The sequence below is a fragment of the Canis aureus genome, chromosome 10 (genome assembly GCF_053574225.1).
Source record: "Canis aureus isolate CA01 chromosome 10, VMU_Caureus_v.1.0, whole genome shotgun sequence".
NCBI classification, from domain to species: Eukaryota; Metazoa; Chordata; class Mammalia; order Carnivora; family Canidae; genus Canis; species Canis aureus.
The window spans coordinates 3,901,771-3,925,033 of record NC_135620.1 but is presented as its reverse complement, the minus strand read 5'-3'; the positions used below and the strand labels follow the sequence as shown (position 1 = coordinate 3,925,033).

The 23,263-nt window shown below is 41.2% G+C and overlaps 2 protein-coding genes and 1 pseudogene across 4 annotated transcripts in view; 2 read left to right on the top strand and 1 right to left on the bottom strand.

Moving 5' to 3' along the window:
• The window catches only part of PROP1 (PROP paired-like homeobox 1), a 45,960-nt gene that overhangs the window by 10,045 nt on the left and 12,652 nt on the right, over positions 1–23,263 (bottom strand). The gene's annotated exons all lie outside the window — the stretch shown is intronic.
• The window catches only part of LOC144321877 (olfactory receptor 1f45-like), a 69,493-nt gene that overhangs the window by 44,402 nt on the left and 1,828 nt on the right, over positions 1–23,263 (top strand). The window contains exon 1 of one of the 3 annotated variants that reach the window (XM_077911198.1): positions 19,964–20,224. The exons of the other annotated variants lie outside the window; for them this stretch is intronic. The gene's annotated coding sequence lies outside the window, so the exon portion shown is untranslated. Of the gene's footprint in view, positions 1–19,963; positions 20,225–23,263 lie in introns of those variants that run through there. 3 annotated transcript variants of the gene reach the window in all.
• LOC144321563 (tubulin alpha-1A chain pseudogene) lies at positions 6,499–8,067 on the top strand (annotated as a pseudogene).

Genomic DNA, 23,263 nt, shown 5'->3' with positions numbered 1-23,263 from the left:
AGATAAAAGCGAAGGCTGTTTTTTTCTTCCACATGCATATCCAATTGTCTCAGTGACATTTTTAATCTGTGTCTTTTTTTTTTAAGATTTTTATTTATTTATTCATGGGAGACACAGAAAGAGAAAGAGGCAGAGACACAGAGAGAGAAAGAGGCAGAGACGCAGAGAGAGAGGCAGAGACACAGGCAGAGGGAGAAGCAGGCTCCATGCAGGGAGCCTGATGTGGGACTCGATCCCAGGACTCCAGGACCATGCCCTGGGCCGAAGGCAGGCACTAAAATGCTGAGCCATCCAGGGATCCCCTGTCTCAGTGACATTTATTGAAAACATTTTCCTTTCCTTGCTACTGGGAGGTGTCACTTTTGTCCTAAGCTACATATTTGGCACACACATCTGTTCTGAGTTTTCTATTTGGTTTCATCCTTCTTTCTGCCTGTGCTTGCACCAGTACCACCCTGTCTCAGCTACTATGACTTTGTAAGTTTTAATATCTGGTAGAGCAAGTCTTATCACTTTGCTTTTCTTTGTCAAGAGTATCTTGATTAATCCTGGCCCTCTGCATTTCCATCACATTTGTAACCATAAAAGTATGCTGGGATTATACTGAATATACTAAAAGGATAATTTTAAAAATGAAATGCTAGTTTATTGTCAAATAAGATCAGGATGAGTCTAGGGGTGTAAGAGAAAGGCCTTGTCACTAGGCAGGCTTTGACTAGCAGATTGTTCCTGAGCTCAATAGCAAAGAGTGGGATGAAAGGAGAATGTCTTTTGCCTTTATACTGAAAATTTCAATTAAATATAAAATCTGAGCCACACTTTCCTTCAGAACTGTATTTTCTGTTTTGAAATTATCTGTGGCCATCTTGATTTTTGGCCTTATAAATACCTGGCCTTTTCTGCCTCCCTGCAGATTTTTTTTTTCCCGTTTCCTCTAAAGTCCAGTAATTAACCAGTCCAAAATTTTGCATGAGTTTTTCAATGAAATTTGACTTACAATTCCTTACATTACAGTGGGATGAAAATACTGTCCAGATTCAAAGGCCCTTTTCAAATTAGAGTCATGAGAAAGGAAAACAATGGCAGCTGTACAAAGATAATGCATTTCCCTTCCCTCTGTCAGACTCACAAGATGACAGGAAAGAGATGAAGACACTCAGTGGTGCATAGAGTATTTTTTTAAGTTGTTCAAGATGAAGGATTCATACTTCCTGATTTCAAAATTTACTTGAAATATATGGTAATCATAAACAGTATAGCACTGGCATGTAACTCGGTGAAATAGAGTAGAAAGCCCAGAAATAAATCCTTACATATAGGGTTGAATGATTTTCAACAGTCGTGCCAAGATTGTTCAATGGGGAAAAGGATGGTCTTTTCAACAAATATTTCTGGGAAAACTGGATATCCATATGCAAAAGAACAAAGCTGGATCTTTACCTTATACCATATACAGAAGTTAATTGAAAAAATGGATCAAAGTCCTATATTTAAAAGTTAAAATATAAAATTTCTAGTGGAAAGTATGGGAGGAAAGCATCATGATGTGGGATTGGGCAGTGATTTGGATGTGACATCAGAATGAAAAGCTTTTGTGTGCCAAAGGATACTATCAAGAGAGTGAAAAGGCAACACACAGAATGGGAGGAAACATTGTAAATTGTATGTTTGATAAGGGTTTATTTTTTTTTTTTTTTTGATAAGGGTTTAATACCCATAATATATAAGAACTCCTACAGCTCAACAACCAAAACACAACCCGATTTGAAAAATGAATGAAGGACAAATACCCAAGGAAGATATACAAATGGCCGATAAATATATGAAAAGGTGTTCAACATCACTAGCCACTAGAGAAATGCAAATCAAAACCACAGTGAGATACCACATCATACCTATTAGGATGGCCACCACTAAGCAAACAAACACATAAATGGAAAATAACAAGTATTGCCAAGGATGTGGAGAAATCAGAACCCTTGTTCACTGTGAGTAGGAATGTAAAATGGTACAGTTGTTATGGAAAAGAGTATGGCAGTTCTTCAAAAAATTAAACAATTGCTACATGATCTGGCAATTCCATTTCTAGGTATGTATCTCCAAAAATCAGAAAGGGACTTGAACAGATATTTTTATAGCAGTGTTCACAGCACCATCAGTCACAAATAGCCAAAAGCTGGAAATAACTCAAATGTCTGTCAACAGATAAATGGATAAACAAAATGTGCTCTACCTACACAATGGAATATTATTCACCCTTAAAAAGAAATAATATTCTGGCACATGTTACAGTAAGAATGGACCTTAAAAACATTATGTTTAGGGCAATAAGCCAGGCAGAAATGGAAAATACATGATTTTCTTTATATGAGCTACCTAGAATGGCCAAATTCATACAGACAGAATGTACAGCGGTGGTGGTTATCGGGGCCTGGGGAGGCTAGAGAAGGAAGAGTTTACTATTTAATGGATACAGAGTTTCAGTTTGGGAAGCTGGAAAAATTCTGGAGATGGACTGTGGTGATAGTTTACAATAACGTGACTCTACTCCACGCCACTGTATTGTATGCTTGAAAATGGATAAGATGGTGAATTTTACGTTACGTATATTTTACAATTTCTAAAAATAATCCAAAGACATTAAATTATTCCTTTCATCCAAGAGAAGTTTTCCTTAGTGCTTTGGTTACATTTTCTATTCTATTTCTTACATTCTCTACTTCAGAGATAAAGATTAGCCTCATGTTGATCTCATTGCCTTTTACCTCTTTAACTTTCCTGTTTTGTTTTTGCCTCTTTCTATTGCATCCACTGCAGTTAACTAGAGTTTTTCTCAGTCACTAATTCTATTTTTAGCCTTGTAGTTCCTTACTATTTTAAGGTATTAATAGTATCTAGTAAAGTTGAGGGAAAAATACATACCTTTATGATGTAATTCCTCTTCTATTAGTTTGAACCATAAGAAACTGACTTGTTACAGTTAAAAAACTGGCAAACACCAAAAATCCAGAAATTTCGTATGATTCAACTTGATAGTTATATACCTTAGAGGAGTTCTCCCACCCATGGGAAAGATGTTTTCATTATACTATCACTTCTAATAGAAAAAAAAATCCAAATTCTATCAGTAAGGAAATAAATGAGTACGTTTTGCCATATCCATATAATACAAACAAACAATTATCTGTATGCATTAAGGATAACTCTTGAGAGTCCAGGCCACTCCCTAAACCCTCCTTGTTTGGAGAGATAAGCCAGGTTGCCCAATGACCTCATCTTGGACTCCTAGGGCTGCAGTCCCTTGCTGCAGGAATCCTGGCTTCCTATATATCCTTACTGCCCTTGAATCAGAGAGTTCTGCTTTAAGAGTAGGCAAAACAGCAATTCTTTTAAAATGATAAGGTCCTATGCAGGGCTGCCAACATGAAGTAAGTAGCTCTGCTTTAAAGCAGTGTTTCTGAGTTCCAGTGGCTCAACCCAGCCCCAGGCAGATCACCAGAGCAAAAGAAAAAAACTTTCAATGATACTCTTAAATGTGGTAAGACATTCAGGACCACTGCAATAGGTGCAGGGAGCGCTACAATGGAATTTTACAGCGGGAGAGAGAGAGAGAGAGCGGGATCAATGCCAAATTCGGCATGGGCAAATGGGAAGTGCTAGCCAAGGAGCAGGGTAGAGGGCAGTGGATGGAAGATTGCTAAGAAACCACAGGGGTCATGGGTGGGGGATTCTGGCTCAGCTGACCTAACAGGATCCTTGCTGAAAATGGACCAGGGTGAGTAGACAGTCATCTGAAAAATGATGAAGGATGAAGAATCCTATCAGATATGGACGGTGCTAAGATATCAAGGGTGGGAAGCTCTGGTTAAACGGACTTTGCAGGTTTCTTGCCGAAACTGAGTTTTCTAAGGAAGTAACAGGTGGGCCTCGAAGAAGGTTTGGGAGCAGCGCTAAAGTATGAGTCTGTGTTACCAGCTGCTAGTTAATGGGCTGGGTATCCAAATATCGAAGTATCTGAAATATAGGTGTGGTCCCCATCAGGACTTTGGTTTTATACTAGAAGACAGCTGGACAAAGATTCAGCAAAGATATTTCTGTGGGCAAGTTGATGGTTCACACAAAATTAAAAAGAATCTTAGAACTTTAGGTCTCAGCTTACAGATATAGAGAGCTTTAAAGACATGCATCCCACTTTTATAACAATAACAACAACAAAAGGTGGACAGGTGGAAATTAATGACTTCTTGAGAACTTGTCAGAAAAACAGGTCACAGCTTGATGGTGCAAATGGCTCTCTTGAAATCTGGAGAGAGACAAGTACCTTGATTCAGTGAGACCCAGAACCCGAGTATTTTCTTTACCTGGGACAGAAGTTGCAGTACTCCATACAAGCCAGTCAAAACAAAGTAGAAATTTAATGAGTTGCTAGAGACCAAGTATAAGCTAGCTTGAGAATCAGAAGCTCCCAGGGGCCATAATCATGAGAGGAATTCCCATTTTCTCATAGGCCTTTCTTATAGGAACTCCATCAGGCTCTCCCAGGGAGGATAGGAAGAGTCTGGAGACAGCTCCCCCATAGTGCTGTCTTGGGAACAAAATTTGCCCAGACCAATTCCCCTATGAAAAAAAGTCTTAATCTACAGAGGAAGGGCACTAGCTGAGGGCATTAGTTAAATCCCCTAGCAGCTAGGGAGAAAGGAACTCCACTCAGACCTAGCCACCCATCTTACCTAAGTTAACAAAGCCTCAAGGCATAAAACTGGTACATTCCTGTTGCAGCTGGGGAAAGGGAATTGGGCTGCAGGAATAGCTCTAACCCTAGAGGAGCAGAAACACTGTGAGCAGATGACCCAAACATTCCAAATACTGAGACTTAATCAGAACATTAGAGAATGCCCCTGATCTTTTCCCCATGATCATGGTAACAGATCTCCAACAATAATAATTGTGGGTTACAGGAGGGAGAATTCAAGAGACTTTCCCTGGGCACCCACACAAAAGGGATCCTAAGAAGGAAGGCAAACACTAGAGGAATTTAAAGTTTCTAATTGCCCTAACAACAACTTTCAGAACTGGTAATCGTTAGATAAACAAGCCTAGTACACAACCCAACTCGTGGCTCGATTAACATAAATCCTCATACAAATGTCCTATTTAACTGAGAATTGACTGCTTTATACAACACATCCAGCTTTCAACAAGAAGTTACGAAGCATCCAAAAAGTAAGAAAAAAAATCATGTGAAGAGACAAAATAATGATCAGAAAGAGACATAACACAGATATTAGAAGTATTAGAAAATTTAAAATAAATGTGATTACTAAATTAAAGGTCTAATGGAAGAGGTAGACAAAATGCAAGAACAGATGGGTAACTTTAGCAGGCAGATGGAAACTCTAAGAGTCAGATGGAAGTGCTAGAAATCAAACACATCCTAAGAGAAATAGAGGATGTCTTTGTCTTATCAGTAGACTTGATACAGCTGAGGAAAGAATCAATGAATTTGAAGATAGGATGATAAAAGACTGAAAAAAGTGAGAGGCACCTGGGTGGCTCAGTGGTTGAGCATCTGCCTTTGGCTCAGGTCATGATCCCGGGGTCCTGGGATCAAGTCCTATATCAGGCTGCCCACAGGGCATGATCCTAGAATCCTGGGACCAGGTCCTGTGTCGGGCTTCCCACGGGGAGTTTGCTTCTCCCTCTGCCTATGTCTCTGCCTCTGTGTGTCTCTCATGAATAAATAAATAAAATCTTTAAAGAAAAGAGAAATGAAAAAAAAAAGAGAAATGAATAAGTGTCCGAGATGAATGTTAAAGCAACATTTCAAAAAAGAAGGAATACATGATATAAGATACTTCGATCTGTAGAAAAACAGAGTGTTGGAAAAGGAGTAACTGAAGGCAAAGTAGGTTTCTTCTTTCTTATTTTTAATTGCTATTAAAGATAGTCAATTGTTTAAAGCAACAATAATAATGGTACTGCATTAATTGACTGCACATTTCATAGCATGGAAAATGGTTAAATACATAAAATAGTTTCTTATTATTTAAATCTCTTTAAAATATCATTTTTAAAAATACAACTATTAAAACAAAAATACTAACAATGTAGTGTGGGGCTTATAACCTATGTAAAAGTAAAATGTATGACAACTAGAGTACAAAGATCAGGAGAGGAGAAATGAAAGTATACAGTCACAAGGTTCTTGTACATGAAGTAGTCTTGTATTAATTTCAGGTAGAATGTGGTAAGTGAAAGATATATATTACAAACTGTGAAGCACTAACTGCTTACACTAGAAAAGCAAAACTATACACATATGAAATCATGAATTCTACTTTATCTTAAAACTTTGTCAATTATACCTCAATAAAGTTGGACAAGAAAGAGAGAGAGAGAGGTTCTCTTACATCCACTGCCTAAGAGTCGCGCTGTAAGAAGCAACAACCTCTCCTCTTCTCCGCCATCTATCTGGCCGGCAGCCACCAAGGAGCAACCATGTGTGAATACATCTCCATCCACGTTGGCCAGGCTGGTGTCCAGATCAGCAATGCCTGCTAGGAGCTCTATTGCCTGGAACACGGCATTCAGCCCGATGGCCAGATGCCAAGTGACAAGACCATTGGGGGAGGAGATGACTACTTCAACACCTTCTTCAGTGAGATGGGCACTGGCAAGCATGTGCCCAGGGCAGTGTTTGTAGACCTGGAGCCCACAGTCAGTGATGAAGTTCACACTGGCACCTACCGCCAGCTCTTTCACCCTGAGCAGCTTGTCATAGGCAAGAAAGATGCTGCCAATAACTATCTATGCCCGAGGCACTACATCATTAGCAAGGAGATCATTGACCTTGTCTTGGACCGAATTCGGAAACTGGCTGACCAGTGCACGGGTCTTCAGGGCTTCTTGGTTTTCCACAACTTTGGAGGGAGAACTGGTTCTGGGTTCACCTCCCTGCTGATGGAACATCTCTCTGTCGATTATGGCAAGAAGTCCAAGCTAGAGTTCTCCATTTACTGTGTCCACAGCTGTAGTAGAGCCCTACAACTCCATCCTCACCACCCACACCACCCTGGAGCACTCCGATTGTGCCTTCATGGTAGACAACGAGGCCATCTATGACATCTGTCATTGGAAACCTCAATATTGAACGCCCAACCTACACTAATCTAAATAGGTTGATAGGTCAAATTGTGTCCTCCATCACTGCTTCCCTCAGATTTGACGGAGCCCTGAATGTGGATCTGATGGAGTTCCAGACCAACCTGGTGCCCTATCCTTGCATCCACTTCCCTCTGGCCACATATGCCCCTGTCATCTCTGCTGAGGAAGCCTACCATGAACAGCTTTCTGTAGCAGAGATCACCAATGCATGCTTTGAGCCAGCCAACCAGATGGTGAAATGTCACCCTTCGCCATGATAAATACATGGCTTGCTGCCTGTTGTACAGTGGCGACATGGTTCCCAAAGATGTCAATGTTGCCATTGCCACCATCAAGACCAAGCATACCATCCAGTTTGTGGACTGGTGCCCCACTGGCTTCAAAGTGGGCATTAATTACCAGTCTCCCACTGTGGTACCTGGTGGATACCTGGCCAAAGTACAGCGAGCTGTGTGCATGCTGAGCAACACCATAGCCATTGCTGAGGCCTGGGCTCGCCTGGACCATAAGTTTGACCTGATGTATGTCAACTATGCCTTTGTTCACTGGTATGTTGGTGAGGGCATGGAGGAAGGAGAGTCTTCTGAGGCCTGTGAGGACATGGCTGCCCTGGAGAAGGATTATGAGGAAGTTGGTGGGGATTCTGTTGAAGGAGAGGGTGAAGGAGAAGGAGAGGAATACTAAAGTTAAAAATGTCACAAAGGTGCTTCTTTTACAGGGAACCTTATTCTGTTTGAACATTGAAAAGTTATGCTCTGATCAGTTAATTTGTATGTAGCAGTGTATACTCTCATATACAATTACTGACCTATGCTTTAAAACACAACGCTTTGTTACAGACCCAAGCTGTCCATTTCTCTGATGGGTTTGAATAAAGTATTGCCTGTCTTAAATGAAAAAAAAAAAAAAGAAAGAGAGAGAAAGAGAGAGAGATGGCAGGGAGAGGGAAGGAGAGAGGGAGACAGGGAAGAAGAGAAAGGTCTTAATCAGTCCTTAAAACAATTTTTAAATAAATTCAACCTTTATCTTAACAAACTGGACAAATGAATGTCTAATTGCAAATGAAACCAAAGTAAGAAGAAGAAAGAACATAACAGAGATCAGACTGTTGACAAAGATTTTTTCCTTGAACAAAACTTGAGTCAACCTCCTGAACCTTTTCTTAGGCCTACTTGTATATTTCCTTGTAAACCCCAGTTTTAGCAAGAACCCTGAAAAATCAGTTTAACCGGAATCTCCCACCCTTGGTATCTGGTCACCCTCTATACCTGGTAGGGTTCCTTATCATCCACCATCTCCCAAATGAGGGGTGTTCATTCTGGTCCTGTTTGGTCAGTCTAACTAGAATCCGCCACTATACCTGGTGTCCCTCTTAGCAATTTTCCATCCACTGCTCTTCACCTTGCTCCTTGGCTATAAATTCTAACTTGTTCATGCTATATTCTGAATTAAGCCTGGTTCTATACTTAGGACTCTTTCCCCCTACTGCAATAATCCTAAATAAAATCTGTTTTGCCACTTTAACTACTGCCAAATTCCGATTTTTCTTTGACGGTATAAATCAATGAAATAGAAAACAGGTATTAGCGAAAATTAATAAAACTGAAGGCTGGTTCACTAAGACAATGAGAAACACGAGAATCTCTAGTAAAGCTGATCAGGGAAAGGAGAAGACAGAAATGACAACTACAAAGAATGACAGGTAAATCAGTACAGATTCTACAGATATTAAAAAGAGAGTAAGAAAATATTATGAACTTCATTCCAGTAAAGTTGATAAATCAATGAAAGGGACAATCTTATCAAAGCTAACTCAGCAATAAATAGATGGCCAAAGTAGCTCTGTATCTAAGTAACAACTGAATTATAGTTTTTTTTTTTTTTACATTGAATCTATAGTTGATTTGGGGATAATTTACATCTTTATGAGTCTTCCAACCCATTAATATGATCTTTCTTTCCATGTATCAGTCTTTAATTTTTCTGAGTATAGTTTTATAGTTTCCTATGTTAAGGTCTTGCATATCCTTCAATACCTTAAAATTTAATAAATTTTTACATTATTGTAAATTATATCTTTTTAAACATTCCATTTAATTTTTGTTTTTATATAAAATACAACTGAATTTTATATTAACTTTACATTCAGCAATCTTGATTATCTAATCTATTATTCACGTAATCTATATTATTATGAATGTTCTATATTCACAACCTGGTCATCTGCAAATACCAAGTTTCATTTCTTCTTTTGGAATGGCACTGTTTGGCATTTCTTTTTGTTGTCTTCTTGCAATGGCTAAGAACTCTATTTTGAATAGAAATTGCAATGGCAAGTTTCATTTTCCTGTTACTAATGTCAGAGGAAAAGCTGTCAACACTTTAGTCAGAATTATATTTACTGTTATTCTAGTCTTGAATGTCTTCTATTTATTTTCTAAGAGTTTTTATTATGAATAAATTTGATACTTCTATATCTACTAAGATGATCACATGATTATTCTTTATTCCACTATTATCATGGTGACAGCAATTGAGCCTTTTGAGTGTTAAACTAATCTTGCATTTCTGAAATAAACCAGACTTGGTCATGATAACATATATGTGAAGGGGAGGGTTGGATTTAGTTTACTAATAATGTGTTTAGGATTTTTACATTTTCATGAAAAATATTCACCTTTATCTTTCCTTTTGAAAAATGTCCTTATTCAATTTTGGTATCACAGATACTATGGCTTCATAAAATGGAGGGGGAATTAGTTTTTTTCTATTACATGGAAGAGCTCTATCTCAAACATTTGGTAGATTCACTAATGTCACCATCTGGGTGTGGGGGATTTCTTATGAGATTTTTAATTAGGAGGCAATTACTTTAAATCTTGTAGAATTATTCAAATTTTGTTTTTTTAATAAATTTATTTTTTATTGCTGTTCAATTTACCAACATACAGAATAACACCCAGTGCTCATCCAATCAAGTGCCCCCCTCAGTGCCCGTCACCCATTCACCCCCACCCCCGCCCTCCTCCCCTTCCATCACCCCTAGTTCATTTCCCAGAGTTAGGAGTCTTTATGTTCTGTCTCTCTTTCTGATATTTCCCACACATTTCTTCTCCCTTCCCTTATATTCCCTTTCACTATTATTTATATTCCCCACATGAATGAGAACATATAATGTTTGTCCTTCTCCGACTGACTTACTTCACTCAGCATAATACCCTCCAGTTCCATCCACGTTGAAGCAAATGGTGGGTATTTGTCGTTTCTAATGGCTGAGTAATATTCCATTGTATACATAAACAACATCTTTATCCATTCATCTTTCGATGGACACCGAGGCTCCTTCCACAGTTTGGCTATTGTGGACATTGCTGCTAGAAACATCAGGGTGCAGGTGTCCCGGCGTTTCATTGCATCTGAATCTTTGGGGTAAATCCCCAACAGTGCAATTGCTGGGTCGTAGGGCAGGTCTATTTTTAACTCTTTGAGGAACCTCCACACAGTTTTCCACAGTGGCTGCACCACTTCACATTCCCACCAACAGTGTAAGAGGGTTCCCTTTTCTCTGCACCCTCTACAACATTTGTGGTTTCCTGCCTTGTTAATTTTCCCCATTCTCACTGGTGTGAGGTGGTATCTCATTGTGGTTTTGATTTGTATTTCCCTGATGACAAGTGATGCAGAGCATTTCCTCATGTGCGTGTTGGTCATGTCTATGTCTTCCTCTGTGAGATTTCTCTTCATGTCTTTTTGCCTATTTCATGATTGGATTGTTTGTTTCTTTGCTGTTGAGTTTAAGAAGTTCTTTATAGATCTTGGAAACTAGCCCTTTATCTGATAGGTCATTTGCAAATATCTTCTCCCATTCTGTAGGTTGTCTTTTAGTTTTGTTGACTGTATCCTTTGCTGTGCAAAAGCTTCTTATCTTGATGAAGTCCCAATAGTTCATTTTTGCTTTTCTTTCTTTTGCTTTCGTGGATGTATCCTGCAAGAAGTTACTGTAGCTGAGTTCAAAAAAGGGTGTTGCCTGTGTTGTCCTCTAGGATTGTGATGGAATCTTGTCTCACATTTAGATCTTTCATCCATTTTGAGTTTATCTTTGTGTGTATGGTGAAAGAGAGTGGTCTAGTTTCATTCTTCTGCATGTGGATGTCCAATTTTCCCAGCACCATTTATTGAAGAGACTGTCTTTCTTTCAATGGATAGTCTTTTCTCCTTTATCGAATATTAGTTTATCATAAAGTTCAGGGTCCACTTCTGGGTTCTCTATTCTGTTCCATTGATCTATGTGTCTGTTTTTGTGCCAGTACCACACTGTCTTGATGACCACAGCTTTGTAGTACAACCTGACATCTGGCATTGTGGTGCCCCAGATATGGTTTTCTTTTTTAAAATTCCCCTGGCTATTCGGGGTCTTTTCTGATTCCACACAAATCTTAAAATAATTTGTTCTAACTCTCTGAAGAAAGTCCATGGTATTTTGATAGGGATTGCATTAAACGTGTATATTGCCCTGGGTAACATTGACATTTTCACAATATTAATTCTTCCAATCCATGAGCATGGAATATTTTTCCATCTCTTTGTGTCTTCCTCACTTTCTTTCAGAAGTGTTCTATAGTTTTGAGGGTATAGATCCTTCACCTCTTTGGTGAGGTTTATTCCTAGGTATCTTATGCTTTTGGGTGCAATTGTAAATGGGATTGACTCCTTAATTTCTCTTTCTTCAGTCTCATTGTTAGTGTATAGAAATGCCACTGATTTCTGGGCATTGATTTTGTATCCTGCCACGCTACCGAATTGCTGTATGAGTTCTAGCAATCTTGGGGTGGAGACTTTTGGGTTTTCTGTGTAGAGTATCATGTCATCGGTGAAGAGGGAGAGTTTGACTTCTTCTTTGCCAATTTGAATGCCTTTAATGTGTTTTTGTTGTCTGATTGCTGAGGCTAGGACTTCCAGTACTATGTTGAATAGCAGTGGTGAGAGTGGACATCCCTGTCTTGTTCCTGATCTTAGGGGAAAGGCTCCCAGTGCTTCCCCATTGAGAATGATATTTGCTGTGGTCTTTTCGTAGATGGTTTTTAAGATGTCGAGGAATGTTCCCTCTATCCCTACACTCTGAAGAGTTTTGATCTGAAATGTATGCTGTATTTTGTCAAATGCTTTCTCTGCATCTAATGAGAGGATCATATGGTTCTTGGTTTTTCTCTTGTTGATATGATGAATTACATTGATTGTTTTACGGTGTTGAACTAGCCTTGTGTCCCAGGGATAAATCCTACTTGGTCATGGTGAATAATTTTCTTAACGTACTGTTGGATCCTATTGGCCAGTATCTTGTTGAGAATTTTTGCATCCATGTTCATCAGGGATATTGGTCTGTAATTCTCCTTTTTGGTGGGGTCTTTGTCTGGTTCTGGAATTAAGGTGATGCTGGCCTCATAGAACTAATTTGGAAGTACTCCATCTCTTTCTATCTTTCCGAACAGCTGTAGTAGAATAGGTATGGTTTCTTCTGGGAAGCCATCTGGCCCTGGACTTTTGTGTCTTGGGAGGTTTTTGATGACTGCTTCAATTTCCTCCCTGGTTATTGGCCTGTTCAGGTTTTCTATTTCGTCCTGTTCCAGTTTTGGTAGTTTGTGACTTTCCAGGAATGCATCCATTTCTTCTAGATTGCCTAATTTATTGGTGTATAGCTGTTCATAATATGTTTTTAAAATCGTTTGTATTTCCTTGGTGTTGGTAGTGATCTCTCCTTTCTCATTCATGATTTTATTAATTTGAGTCTTCTCTCTCTTCTTTTTAATAAGGCTGGCTAATGGTTTATCTATCTTATTCATTCTTTCAAAGAACCAACTCCTGGTTCTGTTGATCTGTTCCACAGTTCTTCTGGTCTCAATTTCGTTGAGTTCTGCTCGAATCTTTATTAACTCTATTCTTTTGCTGGGTGTAGGATCTATTTGCTGTTTTTTCTCTAGCTCCTTTATGTGTAAGGTTAGCTTTTGTATTTGAGTTCTTTCCAGTTTTTGAATGGATGCTTGTATTGAGATGTATTTCCCCCTTAGGACTGCTTTTGCTGCATCCCAAAGATTTTGAATGGTTGTATTTTCATTCTCATTAGTTTCCATGAATCTTTTTAATTCTTCCTTAATTTCCTGGTTGACCCTTTCATCTTTTAGCAGGATGGTCCTTAACCTCCACATGTTTGCAGTCCTTCCAAACTTCTTTAGTGAAGTTATTGATTTAGTTCTAATTTCAAGGCATTATGGTCTGAGAATATGCAGGGGACTATCCCAATCTTTGGTATTGGTTCAGACCCGATTTGTGACCCAGTATGTGGTCTATTCTGGAGAAAGTTCCATGTGCACTTGAGAAGAATGTGTATTCAGTTGGGTTTGGATGTAAAGTTCTACGATATCTGTGAAATCCATCTGGTCCAGTGTATCATTTAAAGCTCTTGTTTCTTTGGAGATGTTGTGCTTAGAAGACCTATCGAGTATAGAAAGAGCTAGATTGAAGTCACCAAGTGTAAGAGTATTATTATCTAAGTATTTCTTCACTTTGGTTAATAATTGATTTATATATTTGGCAGCTCCCACATTCGGGGCATATATATTGAGGATTGTTAAGTCCTATTGTTGGGTAGATCCTTTAAGTATGATATAGTGTCCCTCTTCATCTCTCACTACAGTCTTCGGGGTAAATTTTAGTTTATCTGATATAAGGATGGCTACCCCTGCTTTCTTTTTAGGACCATTTGAATGGTAAATGGTTCTCCAACCTTTTATTTTCAGGCTGTAGGTGTCCTTCTGTCTAAAATGAGTCTCTTGTAGACAGCAAATAGATGGGTCCTGCTTTTTTATCCAGTCTGAAACCCTGCGCCTTTTGATGGGGTCATTAAGCCCGTTCACGTTCAGAGTTACTATTGAAAGGTATGAGTTTAGTGTCATCATGATATCTATTCAGTCCTTGTTTTTGTGGATTGTTCCACTGAACTTCTTCTTAAAGGGGAATTTTAAGAGTCCCCCTTAAAATTTCTTGCAGAGCTGGTTTGGAGGTCACATATTCTTTCAGTTGCTGCCTGTCTTGGAAGCTCTTTATCTCTCCTTCCATTTTGAATGAGAGCCTTGCTGGAGAAAGTATTCTTGGTTGCATGTTTTTCTCATTTAGGACCCTGAATATATCCTGCCAGCCCTTTCTGGCCTGCCAGGTCTCTGTGGAGAGGTCTGCTGTTACCCTAGTACTCCTCCCCATAAAAGTCAGGGATTTCTTGTCTCTTGCTGCTTTAAGGATCTTCTCTTTATCTTTGGAATTTGCAAGCTTCACTATTAAATGTCGAGGTGTTGAACGGTTTTTATTGATTTTAGGGGGGGATCTATCTATTTCCTGGATCTGAATGCCTGGTTCCCTTCCCAGATTAGGAACGTTTCCAGCTATGATTTGTTCAAATACATATTCTGGCCCTCTGGCCCTTTCGGCGCCCTCAGGAACCCCAATTAAACGTAGGTTTTTCTTCCTCAGGCTGTCGTTTATTTCCCTTAATCTATCTTCATGGTCTTTTGTTTGTCTCTTTTTTCCTCAGTTTCCCTCTTTGCCATCAACTTGTCTTCTATGTCACTCACTCGTTCTTCCACCTCGTTAACCCTCGTCGTTAGGACTTCTAGTTTGGATTGCATCTCATTCAATTGAATTTAATTTCTGCCTTATTGGATCTAAATTCTGCAGTCATGAAGTCTCTTGAGTCCCTTATTCTTTTTTCCAGAGCCACCAGTAGCTGTATAATAGTGCTTCTGAATTGGCTTTCTGACATTGAATTGTAATCCAGATTTGTAACTCTGTGGGAGAGAGGACTGTTTCTGATTCTTTCTTTTGAGGTGAGGTTTTCCTTCTAGTCATTTTGCTCAGTGCAGAGTGGCCAAAAACAAGTTGTATTGGGAAAAGGAGAAAAATAGAGGAGAGAAAGAAGAAAAGAGAAAAAGAAAAAAGAAAAAAGGAAGAAAAAAAGAAAAAAAAGAAGAAAAAGAGAAAGTAAAAGAAAGAAAGGAAAAAAAGAGGGGTGGAGGAAGCAAACAAATCAAAAAGCAAAAAAAAAAACAAAACAAAAAGAAAAACAAAAACAAAAAAACAAAAAAAGAACACGGGGGAGTATCTTCTGATTCTGTATACTTTAAGTCCCTTGACTTCCCCTGGAACAGGTCCGTCCGGCTGGTCTTCTGGGGGAGGAGCCTGTTGTGCTGATTTTCAGGTGTTAGCACTTGGGGGAGCTGCTCTGCCCCTGCCTGGTGCAGGGCTCAGTGGGGGTTGTTTACCCCGTGAGGCCCCAGGAGGAACAACCGCAGTGGCGGGGCCAGCTCTGGAGCCCTGGAGTCAGCCCCCGCAGTAACTCCGGAGCTCTCGGTCTGCAGGGCCTGGAGGCTCCGGGGCGGGGCCGCTGATCTGCTCAGCTCGGGGCAGGAGCGTCTCGATGTCCTGGGCCCTCCCGGCCTCTGCCTGTCCCGGGGGAGGCCGGATCCCGGGCTGTGTGCTCCCGGTCTGCTGTGCTCCCGGTCTGCACTGTTGGATTCGCGCTCCCGCCCCGCAGCCCCCTCCACGGAGCCGCCCCCGAGCCCCCAGAGCTGCTCCCGCCCCGCAGCCCCCTCCGCAGAACCTCCCCTGAGCCCCTCCCCGCTGCTCCGGGTCCCGCCGTGCGCGCTGCAGCCCTTAGGGAGCTCGGAGCACTCTCCCGGGGCGCAGGTGTCTGTTAGTGTCCCAGGGAGCCCGAGGGCATCCCCGCCCTCCTGGGTCCTGCTCTAGCTCCCTGCGAGCCCCTTTCCGCCCGGGAAGGTTGGTGCAGCTCCTGCTCCTCCGGGACGGGGCTCTCCTGTCCTGGGGACACTCGCCCCGGCCTCAGCCCGGCTCCTCGCGGGGCCCCTCCCCCTTGGAGGCCTTTTGTTTCTTTTTTTCTCCCGTCTTCCTACCTTGATAGAAGCTGAACTCTTCACATGTAGCATTCCAGCTGTTCTCTCTTTAAATCTCAGGCTGAATTTGTAGATTTTCAGGATCATTTGAAGGTCATCTAGGTAATTTGGTGGGGACAGGTAATTTGGGGACCCCACTCTTCCGCCATCTTGCCCCTCCTCCTGAATTATAGTTTTAAAAAACTTCCCACAAAGACTTCAGGCCCAGATGGATACACTGGTGAATTCTATCAAACTTTTAAGAAATATATAATAAAACTATACACAAGTTCTTTCAGAAAATTGAAAAGGTGTGGGTACCTTCCCAATTAATTTTATAAAACATTATAGTACAGACTAATATTCTTTATGAATTTAGATTCATTGGGGATCCTGGATTAAACTTTAGAAAATCAGTATCTCATCATATCTAAATGTGAACCAAATGGGCTTTCCCCCAGGAATGCAAAGTTGGATTAACATTGAGCATCTACCTTTGGCTCAGGGCATGATCCCAGGGTCCTTGGATTGAGTCCCTTCTCCCTCTGCTTATGTCTCTGCCTCTCTGTGTCTCTCATGAATAAATAAAATCTTTTAAAAAAAATAAGCCCCTTGGACCATACCTAGATGTATGCTAATGAAGTGACTCTTGGTGGGCCCCTAGATAGCTTCAGGATGGGGGCTGGTTGCCAGAGGAACCAGCAAATAAATAAACTTAAAAAAAAAAAAAACTTGTCTGAACACTTAGCCCTAGCCCCCTGCCTCCAGGGAGGAGGGAGTCACTGGTGATTGAGTTAATCACCAATGGCAGAGGATTTAACTAACATGCCTATATAATGAAGTCTCCATAAAAATTCCTAAACTATAGGATTCAGAGAGCTTCAGAGAGCACCTGCGGGTTGGGAGGGTGCAGGAGCTCCTGCACTCAGGGCCATCCTTGACCTTTTCCTATGCTGCCTCTCCATCTGGTTATTTATTTGTCTTTTATAATATACTTTATAATATACTTTATAACCAGTGATAGTAAGTCAAGTGTTTCCATGTGTTCTGTGAGCCACTATAGCAAAATATCCAACCTGAGGAGGAGGTCATGGAAACCTCAATTTATAGCCAAATTAGACAGATTATGGGGGGGGGGTAACCTGGGAATCCACTACTTTAACTGGAATCTGAGGTTGGGGCAGACTTACAGGGTCTGTGCTACGTCAGGATAGTGTCAGAACTGAATTTAATTATAGGACACCCAAGTGGTATTCTGAGAGAGAACTGGTTGTCAGTGCAGAGGGAAAAGAAAAAACAAAAATCAAGACAAAACCCATACATTTGGTATCAAAAGGGTTGTGAGCAGAAAATATCTTTATTAAAGGGCAACTGGATTAGAAAGAAAGAAGTAAAACTGCCTGTGTGTGTGGACAAAATACTCATCCATGTAGAATTTCTGGTGGAATTACAAGCAGTCTACTAGAGATAATTAATGAGTTTAGCAAGGTTTTAGGATTCAAAAGCAAGACTTTTAAAAAATGATGTAACAACAAACAAAAAAAATTCAAATTAAAACCAGTACCACTTACAATAGCATAAAAATATAAAATATTTAGTATTTAAAGCTGTCAAAAAATGTAAGCAATCTGTATACTGAAAACTAAAAATAACATTCATGAGAAATTAAAGAAAATCTTTTAAAATGAAGAAATATACTATGTTCTTAGGTCAGGGGCTAAATGTTAAGCTGTCAATTCTTTTTTTCTTTTTCTTTTTCTTTTCTTTTATTTCTTTTCTTTTCTTTTTTTTTTTTTTTAAGAGAGAGCACACATGAGGTGAGCAGAGGGGCAGAAGGGAGGGAGAAAGAGGATCCTAAGCAGGCTACACACCACCAGCGGGGAGCCAGGTGAGGGGCTCAATCTCATGAGCCTGACTGAGATCTTGACCTATGAGCCAAAATTAAGAGTCACAACCTCCACCAACTGAGCCAGGCGGTGTCCCAAGCTACCAATTCTTAATTGATAAAATTCCATGAAATCTCATTCAAAATGTCATCAGGCTTTCCCATAGACATTAACAAACTGATATAAGAACTTATGTAAAGTAATAATGCAAAGAACCTATCTGGTTGTGGGAGGGTACTAGCTACAGAGGGAAGCCAGAAAACTTTTAGGATAATGGAAACATTCTGTATCTTGATTGTGGTGATGGTTACATGACTGCATGAGACTATCAAACTCATCAAAGCACCCTTAATTGGGAGATGTTTATTGTCTATCAAATATAACTCAAAACTTGGAAAGATTAATTTTGGAATAGGGGAAGAATAAAAGGCATGAAAATTAAACAAATGAAACAAATGCAATGATTAATTTCAGGAACATTCAAAACTTGTACAAGAAAAGAAAACTAAGGGATGCCTGGGTGGCTCAGTGGTTGAATGTCTGCCTTCAGCTCAGTGCGTGATCCTGGAGTCCCAGGATCGAGTTCCGCATTGGGCTCCCTGCGTGGAGCCTGCTTCTCTCTCTGCCTGTGTCTCTGCCTCTCTCTCTCTGTCTCTCAAGAATAAATAAATTTAAAAATCTTTTAAAAAAAAGAAAAGTAAGTACACCCACAGTGTATAACAGAATCAAAATGTTGCTAATAAATTGAAAAATTTTGCTTTGGAGTATGATATACAAGTCAAAACTTAGAAATACACACACAAGTTCCAAAAGCCAATAGATACCATTTGAATGGTATACACATCCCATCCCTACCCAGTCGACAGGCAAGTATCTCTGGGTGGTGACTCTGGTTTCCTCTGCTGGGGACACAGTCACTATTACAGAGATTTAAATACAGATTGGAGGTTCAGTTCTTAATAATTACGTTCTTAAAAAAAATAATTACGTTCTTAGTATAAATGAATAAATCAAACTTTGTATTTGAGAGAAGAAAGAGTGTGAGATCCTGAGACCTTCAGGATTATACAAGAGAGTCAGTGCAGGAATGAAGTGTACAGAGCAGAGCTCCTATGAATGTATGTGGGCCAATTTTATGGGCTTCGCGATTTTTCTTCAGGTCCACTTTGGGGCACAGAGCAAAAGATGAGGGATATTCCATGACATGGGCATAAGACGTACTTGAGGCAGTTGGAAGCAACAAGTCTGATGCTAAACTGAGAGCCTCTCACAAGAGACAGCTGTGTCCAGAGAGCACAGAACAAAGAGCAGTTAGTATGTGCATCTCTAGCGGAGCTATGTGGAATCCACCCCAGGGACACCCAACCTTGGCAACTGTTGCTGCCCAAATCCCTGTGAAAGTCCCAATCTCCAGGGAAGGAAGATCTACTGATTTGCTCTCAAGCATCCAAGCTAGATGTGGGAGAGCCACACTGTCTAACCCTAAGTGTTCTCCTCCAGCCCTAGCTGAGTCTTGAATCATCCAGGGTCAGGCAAGCAGCTGGTGGAGATGGGGGTCCCATGACTGCATCTCTGTATCTCACAGCAGCAGACAAGAGCCAGGTAAGAAAGGCTTGGTGAAGCAGGTGAGGACACAGTACCTCCCACAACAGATTCACATGGACACAAGCACACAGATATACCTCTGGAAAAACAGGCATGAAATCCCTCTGCACCTGGGCAAGTGCGAAGGGAGGACATGGGTTGGTTTGATACCTACAAGCCTTTCTCTCTTCAGGGTTTGCTGCCCACGTGGCAGGATAGAGCAAGTACGTTTCCAAGGTGGAAATAGAAAAACAGCAGTGGGAGACTGAAGGAGATGGCTAAGGTTAGTGGTGCCAGCGTCAGTGATGGCAGGCTCCTCAAAATCCTGCCCAAGAGCCACCCTCTCTCCCCACCACAGAGACTCTTCTGTCAGCCACTCAAGACCCTCTGACGCTGTCCCCCTCCTACTCTCCACCTTCCTGCAGGATGCTTCCCTGGCTTTATTCATCCACTATTGTCCATGACCATGGAATCAAGGTGTCCTGTGAGGAGGCTACTTGGACGCCCAACAGAGCTTCACAGAGGGGACTTGGCTTGGGCTGGGGACCAGGAGCTAAGCAGCTTGGATTCTCAGGTCCAGGCACACAAATCCTCACTGCTGCACCTGTGTCAGATGGCTCAGAGATAGCCACACACTAACAAGACTCACCAGAGGTTAGTGTAGGAAAGCAGCCACCAGCATGGTTAAGTTCTATAAAGTAAGCATCATTCCAAGAGGGCTGGCAGGAGCACTCTCTTCCTACCAGGAAGTTGCATGGAAGACTGAATGAAAATTCAGGGGTGGGAGGTAAGTATGCATTCATAGTTGGAAGAATTTGGCATATCACATATTCACTGTGGGATCTCAACTTGTTGAGGTTTAAACTGTGAAACAATAGATATTTTCTAGTAACTGACCTTCTACGGGTAGGTCTCATAAAAGCATCCTAGCCAGATTCTTTCATTTTAAGCTATTGTATATTATAAAGATCACTCTTGTGTAGTAGTCAACAACACTGCCAATCATCCATCTCTTGTGTTCCACTCTCCCACAATGTGTCCTGGCTCAGGGTACAGCAGGGGGTGGGGAATGGTGATAGACATGGTTTCAGGCAATGCATCCCCTTTACTCTTCTAGAACTAACTCTTCCTCAGTTGGAGGAAGAGAGAGATGGGGGAGAGCCAGTAGGTGTGACTCTCCTTGACCACATAAGGAAGCTGCCAGTCATCTGTTGGTATTTGCACTTTTCTGGCTGGTTTGTCTGTCTGGCTTATGGGCTTATCTCTGTGGGCTGCTCACAGGGGATTTTCCAGGGATTAGCAGAGGGCCTCAGAGGTGGGAGACCCAGCTCTCATTCGACCTCTGTCACCTCCAACATTTCCACCCAAAAAGCGTTTATGCTGCGGTGTCTTACTGAAGAGCTCACCTTTCCTGCCAGGCACAACTTTCATATTGGGTTTTGATTCGATGCCACGTGTCTTCCACAGGGGCTACCAGCACAAGGGGAACTCACCCATCCTTGTCATGGAGAACAGCAAGCACACAGGTAGCTTCTCTACCATCTCACTTTCCACTCTTGGTTCTACTGTCTCTAATCATTTTCTCTTCCCTGCTTGGGGGAAGTAAGGGCTAGTCAGCAAGCCCATGTGCCAAGCCAGGAAACCAACTGATGATCTGCCCAGTGTTCAAGCATCTCCAGTTTTTGGTGGGATTTTCTTGGGGCTCTCCCCTCTCAGAGTTGGGGATCAGGAAACCCACTTTCCTCTCTCTCCCAAAGACGTGTAATGAGAGGGCACAGACTTTCTTCAGAATCATTGCCCTTTCTCTTCTTATTTCTCTTACCACAGGGCTTGAGGATTGGGGGCAGTATTAATTGTGTTCCTGATGGTATTATCCCAGCAAACACTGATGGAAGTAGTTATCCCTAATGCTGGCAGATTCCCCAACATAGAGTGTGAGTTATTTAGAGCCTATTGACCTCGAGTTCCCAGACCAGGGGAAAAACCCCACTGCCATCCTGCTATATACCTCTTTCAGCTTTTACTACCATCTCCATTATGGGAACCAGCCTGCAATGAAGACCAGAATATTCACATCTGCTGTTCAGGGAACAATGAGAAAGACTGCATAAATATAGCTTTGGGTTTCTTTGATGCAACCTCTGCCTTCCAACTTCTACATTCTACATTAATCATCCTTTCCCTGGAGCACCTTCTTTAAATACCTCTGGCTACAGCCTCATATTATCTTGCCACACTTTTATCCTGTGGTATGACTTATGAGAAAATGACTTCAGATCTCAGGATTTTACATTGTTTTTACTAATTTAACTCTGAAAATGCTAGGAGATTGCATTGTCATAGTACATACATCCTAAAAACAGTCTCCTTAAAGTTGTACCTGTAACATCCTCTGCTCCAGTGAGTCAAGCCACTTAACCCATGGTCTCCTCCCTTTCCTCCTTCTGTTTACCCTAGGCTAGTGTTCTTAACCAGGAATGCCGTTTCCTCTTCTCTTTACTGCAAATCACTGAATTTTTCCATGCTACATCCACAATGCTTCATCTGACTCCTCCTGCTTATATTGATTTTTTTTAAAGATTTTATTTATTTATTCATGAGAGGCAGAGACACAGGCAGAGGGAGAAGCAGGCTCCCTGTAGGGAGCCCTGTGTGGGACTCAATCCCAGAATCCTAGAATCACGACCTGAGCTGAAGGCAGATGCTCAGCCACTGAGCCACCCAGGTGTCCCTGCCACTCTTGGAACAGCCTTTAGGCTGTCTTTTTCATGCGGAGGAACCCCTTTGGTGTGGACATCTGCTGCCGGAAGGGGTCTCGAAGCCCCCTGCAGGAACTCTACAACCCAACTCAAAACCAAGGATCATCACAGTCTGGATCCCAGTAACTGACTGAAGAGAAGCTCCTCTTGCCCTGTGATTTTTATAGTTCCTCGCATTCAGACAACCTGTTACTGCTCTTCAGTGCATAATTCCTCAGTTTGTAGCCGAGGGAGCTGGTGTTGTCGCTTAAGGTCACCTGTGCAGGGGACCTGGGTGGCTCAGTCAGTGAAGTGTCTGCCTTTGGCTTGGGTCGTGATCCCAAGGTCCTGGGATTGAGCTCTGCATCAGACTCCCTGCTCAGTAGGGGAGCCTGCTTCTCCCTCTTCCTGCTGCTCCCCTTGCTTGTGCTTGCTCACTTTCTCTCTCTCTCAAATAAATAGATAAATCTTAAAAAAAATAAAATAAAGTAAAAAAAAATCCTGATCCCCAGGCCACAGGACATTTCTTAATGCTGGGATTATTACTTGGATATATTCCATAATTTCACTCTTTAAATTTCTTGCTCTTCAAAAACACTACTGCATGCCACATATAATGGATTTCATTTTGGCTAGCACAGGAGAGAAAATAGGTCTCTTTGCAAAATCCTGTGCATAGCAACCTCACCAGTATGTTCAGCTTTTCCAAGCCAACAGTTGTGAGCTACAGCAAGGATGTTTTGATGCTATGCAGTCACAAGGTTGAGGACAAACCACCAGCCAGATCCTTCAAAGCCTAAAGGTAGCACAATCCTGGGAAAATGTAAGACACCCAGAATGAATCTGAGGAAGTTGCATAAAGCAGCATTTTATTCAAGTAAAAGAACTTGTGATCTTAAACAAATAGTTAAATCTCCTGGCTTCACTTTTTCCTTCTTCTTGATGAAGGATGTTG